At 35.8% G+C, this 8,288-nt stretch overlaps 1 protein-coding gene across 1 annotated transcript in view; it reads left to right on the top strand.

Annotated features, from left to right (window-relative positions):
* Positions 1-1,427: 1,427 nt before the first annotated feature.
* The window catches only part of PAK4 (p21 (RAC1) activated kinase 4), a gene marked incomplete in the record, with an annotated part of 2,042,725 nt that continues 2,035,864 nt past the window's right edge, over positions 1,428-8,288 (top strand). Inside the window, 1 exon segment of the mRNA XM_044080579.1 lies at positions 1,428-1,532.

The raw sequence follows: 8,288 nt of genomic DNA, 5'->3' as shown, positions 1-8,288 counted from the left end.
AAAAAATACCTTTGCAAACACTTCCAAGCAGAAATCTTAAATCTTCGAGACTTTGTTGCATATTTTGGAGTCTCACATATATCCTCACATTGTTTCTTTGTGAGTTACTTATCCAATCTCTCTTCCCAATCCTTTTTAACCTCCTCTGAACGATTGCTATAGTTATCGTGCAATATTTTATATGCTCTATTAATTATCTCTTTTTTAACTATAACTTCTGTTGTAGATTCTACTAAAAACTCTATCAATGCTGGTCTTTCCCTTGAGATCCTCCTGTTCTTTTCTCTTTGTCTGTACACTGATATCAGTATTCTTGGCCTCTTCCCATGCTATCCTTATCCATTCTTTAACCCACCTAAAATTGATAAGAAAATAAATGGATAGATGTTCTGCTATTGTCATTTTGACAGTGGTCAATAAGGGCTTTACTGGCTTTCAAAGCCTGTGAAACACTTTGCATTCCCCCTCTATCAATAAGCAGATAAAGCTACACGTATAACAAAGAGTTATGATTCTTGATATGAATTTCTTGTTTTTCACTTGAACTTCTGGAGCATATTTGAGCGTTACTATCAGAGACCCATATGTCACTCCTCTGTCTAGCCAGAGGTGCACGTTTAAAGTCTAAACTTACATTCAGTATCACTGAACTTTTTTTTTTTTTTGGGCGGGGGGGGGGGGGGGGTGTGTGCTTTCTGTTCTGTTGGAAACATTGACATTACCACCTCTTCCACTGGTTTCACAACATTGTGAAGAGACGTAGCCTAAAATTTTCTGTATGCAATTTCTGTAGTGGAAGCAAGGTTGACATCGCCAGGTGGCTAATCCTGCTGCTGCCGGTCATCCATAACACACACTTGCATGTACAGTCACACCTATGGGCAATTTACTGTGCTGTAAAGGGGGGGTTACAGTTCCCACAGTACCATTCTGTGGTAGAAAGCACATCATCACCCCCAGAGCTGAAAGTGTTTGCAGAAGTTCAGACTTAGAATTTTCTGTTCTAGAATAACTATGATTGTTGAAGTGACACCTCGACCCCACGTGTAAAAATGGGAAAGGGGGTTGTGGGTGGCTTTTATAGTGCAGATACCCGAGATTTCAGACCTCTTAAGGCCTTCGGCTTATTAGCAGTCATGATGGGCTCAGTGCCTAATTAGAAAAAAGTAAAGTATTTACTGTCCTGTTATTTACAAAGCATCTACTGTACTGCAGCGTCCTATCGCGTATAAGCGAGATGCTTTTAAAATATCTTTTTTATATCTGAAGGAACAAATATAAACACAAAACAGCAACATAAAACTGTTGTCAAGCTTACTCTTTCGTTTCAACTTTTACTCGTTGTACTGCTGTATAAGTAAGTATTGTCAGAAATCTACTTGAAGGCGGAGCAACCGTTTTTAAGGCTAGCCAATGAACGTGTTTTATCCCGGATGTAAGTGGATTCGTTGAATATGGCTGTCGTTATGTTTTGATTATGTGTTTTCCATAAATAATGTGGAGTCAGATAAAAGTAGATAACTGTAGCGGAGGTAAGACTTTATACGTAGTGAGAGACTTATCAAAAAGTTATTTTTCACCAAGTGTAATCAGTTGCAGTTAGAAAGGTTTTATTGCGTTTCAAAAGTATCCAACATTGCTCATTTTGGTTAACAGTGATTGCCTCTCCTTTTGAATAGTTGTTTGTTGTATTGTGGATCTGGGTGCTTGCGTTACTTCCGGATTTCCCAGAATTTCTTTTTACTCCTATTTGACATTTTCCGAAAGCTAACTTTTTTTTATTTGTCAGCGTGTTATGCATTAAAGGCAGTCTAGGGAGAGGTCATATGACATAGCCGCTAGCTGCCACTGTTAGAAACTTTTATTTTGATTATTGAAGGACCGCGTGGCCCACTTGTGTTTGTCTAGTTGTGTATCTTTTGTGGAAAACTTTGGTTGTACTTGATAAGCATTTTCTCTCTAAATAAATCCTCTACCCTCAGCCCCTTGCAGTATTTTATCCTGCCACGTCCATTTGCTTAGTTTTGTCTCGACCTTAGCTTGTACTATCGCAAATCTGATTTGTTATAGACTATAGTGCTCTCAATCTAGTACCCCCCCCCCCTTCTGAATGAAAACTTCTTGCGTGTGATCTTTATTTAGTTCCTAGCGCACGCACCTTGATTGATATTTTTTGCAAACGGTTGTGATCAAGCTGCTCGTACTTTAGTGTACTCTTGCGTCTTAGAGCCGAGTGTTTGTCAGGGAAAAACTGACGCAAATCTTTATAATTTCACAATCCACTTAAGTGTTTTGTGATTTGTATATAATTACATCTGAAACAAATTGTTCATTATTGTAAAAAAATGTTTACTTATTGAAATGTTGAGAATTATTTATTGCTTCTTTCTTCAGACTCTTCCCCGTGAACATAACATTTATTTTGGTGCCACAGTGTTGTATATGTCATACAGTTCACCAGTGAGTATTTGAACTCATGTAAAACGTGATTCTCTGGGATTAATTGTAATAATATTTTCTAAACTTTACTATTTAAGTAAGGTCTTTTGTTGCCTTTCAAAACTTGATATAATCCCCGTCTGGTTTCACAGTCCTTGACCTTCTTAATCCTCTTGAGGCAGCAGGCTCTTTCAAATAGTTAGGTCTTTCGCTAGATAGTCATCTAAACTTTCCAGTTCATGCCTACCCCACAAAAGCTAAATTCAGTAAACTTGATTACGACTTAGTAATACTGATTTCGCATTTCCTTTCACCATTAGGTAGAGAAGTAATGCATGAAAAACTGTAAATGGTTCCAGTTAGCATGCACTTTCTCACTAGGGTTACCTACCACCTATCCCACTTTGCGAGGGACAGTCCCTCTTTGGGCAGTTGTGTCCTGCAAAAAATGTGAAAAAATGGCAATTGTCCTGAGATTTTAGGGCAAAATTATTTTTTATATTTTATGTCATAGTTGCATAAAGCAGTTATTCTGTATCTGAAACACCTAAATGTTATAAGAAACAGAATAAGGAACTAAAATGCTACAAGAATAGACTTTTATTCAGGCAAAAAACTGAAGTTCTGTCCTTTGTACTGGCCGTGGGTATGTTTTGCCCTGCAAAATCTGATGTTTGTAGCACAAATGTCCCACTTTGGGCATTTGGAAAGGTGGCAACCCTATTTCTCACTTGCTTATGTCTATGAAAAAAATGACTTCCCTTTAGATTGTTGCAAATAAAATATGCTATTTATTACCCCTTGCTCCCATCATTGCTTTGTGCTTCTGCTGAAAGCTAAGTGGCTTTCTATCCAATAAGAACCCAACTACTACTTGATGCCATTCTCTGTAAACTATTGATTCAAAACTTGTTAAAATCTTACAGGTTTTTCATAGCCAGTGAAAGTGTTAGAGCCTACTATGGTGTTTTTTTTTACTTGAAGGCTTCACCAGATGTGGAGTAGGAAGCCCCGCCCAAAACCCACCCCTGTGATATTTCATTAATGAATATGCATTCCCTACAAATGTAGAATGTAATGTAAAAAAAAAAATAAAACAAGCTCACTGACAACCACTACAATTCATTATTAAAAATGAAGCCCTTCACTAAAGACACTTATTGACATGTAATAAAACGTTGCCCAAATCAGTAATAAATATAACCTATAAAAAAAGAATAATTCTATAATTAAAACTGAAATCCTGCACTCTACACGAGTACGGACAGGAAATCTATTACAATAATCAGTAATTTTCTATTTAACTTCTCAAATGTCCGAACATCTATGATATCTGTTGAGGCAGCCCAGTGATTACGATTACAAAACTTCAGTCTAAAAACGTACGGGCACACAAAAATAATCTGTATTTGTTAATTGCTGCATATTTCATATATATCTAAAAAAAGCCACCTGTAAGAAGTTTACAACATTTTATTGGGAGAAAAACAAGCAATATATGAAAGCGATCTTTAAAAAATTAGACCTTAAGTTTGTTACCCAGTATGATGTGTAGACATGGACTACGGAACAGTGTCCTAATTCTATTTCAAAGTAAAAGCAAAATAATAACACTCCACCACTATTAAGTGAAGTCGGTGGGTTAATTAGTTTCTTAAGTAGATCATCTCCATGCTTGATTGCTGTTAACGCATTTTTCATTTTTGGGGGTGGTATGTTTGATGCATACTTTTATTGCGTTAGCATGCGCATAGTGATCTCAACAGCAGATTAGCATGTCATGTCGATCATGGCTCATTACATATGCAGACCTGGTCATCAATCAATTTGTGACATGCCCACTTCTGCACAAAACGAAAGGTGAGGCCATCAAGTAAAATATCGCCCCTACTCTTTCTCTCACTTCATAATACTTTGGCAGTGAATAAATAGAGTAATTATAGCTTCTCCATTTTAGGGCGTGAACTGTGGTGGGCTGTACCAACTTCACTAGGCAATCCTAGCTATATTTATGAGTTAAATAATTTTTAGTAAAAAAAAAAAAAAAAAAAAACATTTCTTTAAAAATGCAAGAAATGAATAATTTTTTGGAATTAAATGATTTCTTTATAACATTTCCTATCTTGTTACACTTTTTGTCATAATGCTGCATATAACAAGATTAGTTCACTGTGGTAATTTCTCTTGCGTCCTTTTCACAATCCCCCCATTCCTTTTCTTCTCTGTCCTTTTCTTGTATTCATATTGCTTTATTCTATACATTTTCTTGTATTCATATTGCTTTATTCTATACCTATTTCCCATTTCTTTTCTATTTCCTTTCCCTTGTTCTTCTACCATATTCTTCACTTTCTTGCTTCTGGCTTTTTCTCTGTCTCCTTATTGTTCTTATGTTTGTATCATTGCTGTCCACTGCTTTTTGTCATTAATGTTGTCCATTTCTTTCGGTTGCTGTTTATTCTTGATGGAGTAATTTCCCACATTGTACTTGGAATGTTTGTGCTTCCTGTTGCTGCCTGGCCTGAACCTGAAATAGGTTCCTTTGGATCAGTGCAGTACCCCAGTTAACAAATCTAATAAGCAAATTAAATATTTACTTTGCCTTCTGCTCTAATTCTTTAAAAGCCACCTCTGAAACCAGCCTACTAACTCTGTGATTACTTAAATGTCAAACAACTTCACAACAGTGAACAGTTTTGAAACATAAAATATCTGAAGTTGTATGTCGAAATGTTAGCATTGCTTTTCTGTAATGCTGTATTTAAATTCATGCCCCGTTTTTTCCCTCCGTGCTTCTAATTTTGCAAGCTTACAGTTAGTCTGCACTTGTGATCTGTTTATATTATTGGATTAGGAAAAGGCTATTTTTAATGTTGTGTGTTGCTTTTTTCTTTGGTCCTGATCATGTCAGGTTCTGTGACCAGTTAGCCAATCTGGTTACTGAAGTGGTATTTTCCCAGGTGAAAATTGAATTTTGGTGCATGTCAAGCCACATTTTTAACTAGTGCAAAAAACTTTCTCTCTTTTTGATTACAGTTAGTGTGTTAAGGTATTTTTCAGCTTTATAGATTTAGTTTTTTAAATAAATATTTATGGAAAAGAAAATTGGTGATATCCAGAATAAGCTTTTCTCCAATAATCTTCAGGAAGGTTTTGTGAGTCACAAGTCTCCACACCCCCCGTATGAAATAAAATCCAATGAATCCCCATTTTGTATTTAAATTTTTACTCAGCGTCCATATCTACTAGTCCTTTTCACTCCTAAAGAAGACAATTATTTGTTTAAAAAAAAAAAAAAGACAGACTGTAATAGTGAGGAACACGATATGTAAGCTGTAATGTGAAAGTTAACGTTTAGGCTGGCATTTCGTTTGTCTGCAAGGTATTAGCTTTTCTGTTTTAAACTTTATCTTGTACTTAGTAAAAGTGGTTGGTTAAGATGTATATAAATGTGTTGAGCAGGGATATAATTGATACCCCCCCCCCCAAAGAAAATGCTTAATAAACTTACTTATGAATTGGATGGCGAATTTGCTGTGAAGTTTGTCTCTTTGTTTTGATGATTGGGATCGTCAATCTGGGTAAATAGCTATGTTTATTGGTGGCTGGGCAGTATAACATGAATAGTTTTAAGACTGCAGTTATGTAGATGTACATATAACTGATATTTAATGTATATTATTTTATTTTTATTTGTTTACTGGATTAGTCTGAGTAGAAGTCCATTTTCAGTTGAGGCTTGGGAAGGAATGCTCCAAGGTATCTAGAAATGAATGTCAAAGTGGGCTAAAACATATGTACATCATAAGGAGCATGATCAATACAAGATGAGGAATATGCATATATGTACATATGTATACTTGAGCGATCATCATGTCATTTGTTAAAGGTATTGTTAAATATTGTAGTAAAATTAAGAGTGGGGAGATGAGAGGTAAGTGTATGTCGTAGGGGCAAAGAAGAGGCAGGAAAGGGAGTGTATGAGTAAGAGAAATTAAGTAAATGACTTGTATGATAGTAGGAATAAGAATACGTCTAATAAGATGTTAAGAGTGCAGAGACATGCTAAATATTTTAGTTTGATTAAATATCTTGGGGTTTGGTGCTTCTTTCAGGTTGAGTATTGTAGAATCCCATACTTTGTCTAAAAGTACTGAGCTAAGGGAGTTTATTATTTGGATTAATAACTTTTTTATTAGGTTTTGAGATATGGTCTATCCAGAAGCCTAAAATCCCAATTTAATAGCTGCAGTAGTTTGGCATTTATAGGGCTTTTTAAAAGATATATGGATTTTAGGCTTGTGGATGGACCATATTTGTTAATAGTTGTAGTAGTTTGGTATTTATTGGGCTTTTTAAAGATATTTCTCAATGTCTTTAGAGTTGTGTGTTTTAGCTTTGATCAGTTACTTTTTGTAAAGCTTTACAGTGTTGACTTTTTTTTCTTTGTATTGGGGATGCTGGCTACATGTTTGCCAGTCTTGTTACAAGTCCATTTCAGCTTACGGAGTTGTGCTTTTGGAATGTTAGAATAAATGATAATAAAGAAGGCTGTATATTAACAGGTTTTAATAGTGTTTAGCTGTGCTATTTTGGTTAGGTTTTGGACTGAATAGTGTACCCATTTTGTTGGAAAATTGTTTTGATATTCTACTAGTCTCTATACATAAACACACGTGTGTGCATGTTTATGTATATATAAATCTTGTTCGAAATCCACGCCTATACAACAGACATTTATGTACGTGAGATGAAACTAGCGAAAGATGAAATACCCAAATGGCAACATTTTCCCAGGGTAAGTAAATACTTGCCCAAACATAAATAAAACACACAGCGAGGCAAGTAAAACCCACCTAGGTGAGGGGCTTCACCCCTCCCCAAACCCCCTCTATTTATACCAGCTCCGGGATTGCATTAAAGAGGTGAAAAAGGCATGTTGGGCAAGTGTTTATGCTGGGAAAACTTTGCCATTTGGGTGTTCCATCTTTCGCGGTTTTCGTCTTGTGTAAGTGAATGTCATGTAAATTTGTTTACCAGAGTAGTGCATTGCAAGATATTGACGAAGTTCAGACTTGGTCTGAATGTAAGCAATGACAGAATAGTTCAGACTAATTATTGTTCAGACTAATTACATAGAAACAACTATGTACATACATTCCAGCAATAACTTTCATTAGTGTTTGTCCAACAATAGCAACACTGAAAGACTGAAGTTTGCTGTTTCTCAGAATATTCACTTTTCTTCAAGGTATTGAGATCTCTGAGTTAGTATACAAGTTCTGGTGGTGTGTTCATGAGATGCAGTAGACTTGACCTGGGGCAAAGAACATCTTTACAGGTGAACAACAATTTTCAGCATTCATTGTTCTATTCTATTTTTTTTTCATTTTTTAACTGGAATTTCAATTAACTTTTGAGACTACATCACATCGAAAAACTACTAACTGGTAGTATGTAATGATGCCTGGAAGTTTGGTGTAACTTGGCAAGTGAGTATATTCGTTTGCAAGGTATTTGATGTACGAGTTATGTTTTATTTAAATTTGTTGTGTCTTTCGGCTTTTCCCGGTTAGGGGTCGCCACAGTTGAACTCCGGTCCGCTAATTATGTTTATTTAAAGTACTATGTTCAAGTATGGGCTGCTTTGTTTGTTTTTTTTTTTTTTGGTAGAATTTGTGAATTGTAGTGATCTTTGTAGTACTTAAAGTGCCAGTAACATGCTCTGAATTCTGGAAGAAGACTGCTTATGCTAAGTCCTTAAAGTTTTGTTAAGCACTTAATCAGTGCTTTTATGTCCTAATCTTGGGAGAGTACCAACATGAGCAGTGACTGTCGCCTCAGAATGG

This window comes from Protopterus annectens, chromosome 1.part0 (genome assembly GCF_019279795.1).
Source record: "Protopterus annectens isolate FY-2018-M chromosome 1.part0, PAN1.0, whole genome shotgun sequence".
In the NCBI taxonomy this organism is placed as follows: domain Eukaryota; kingdom Metazoa; phylum Chordata; order Ceratodontiformes; family Protopteridae; genus Protopterus; species Protopterus annectens.
The sequence above is the reverse complement of the archived record's forward strand: the minus strand, read 5'-3'. Positions and strand labels throughout refer to the sequence as shown.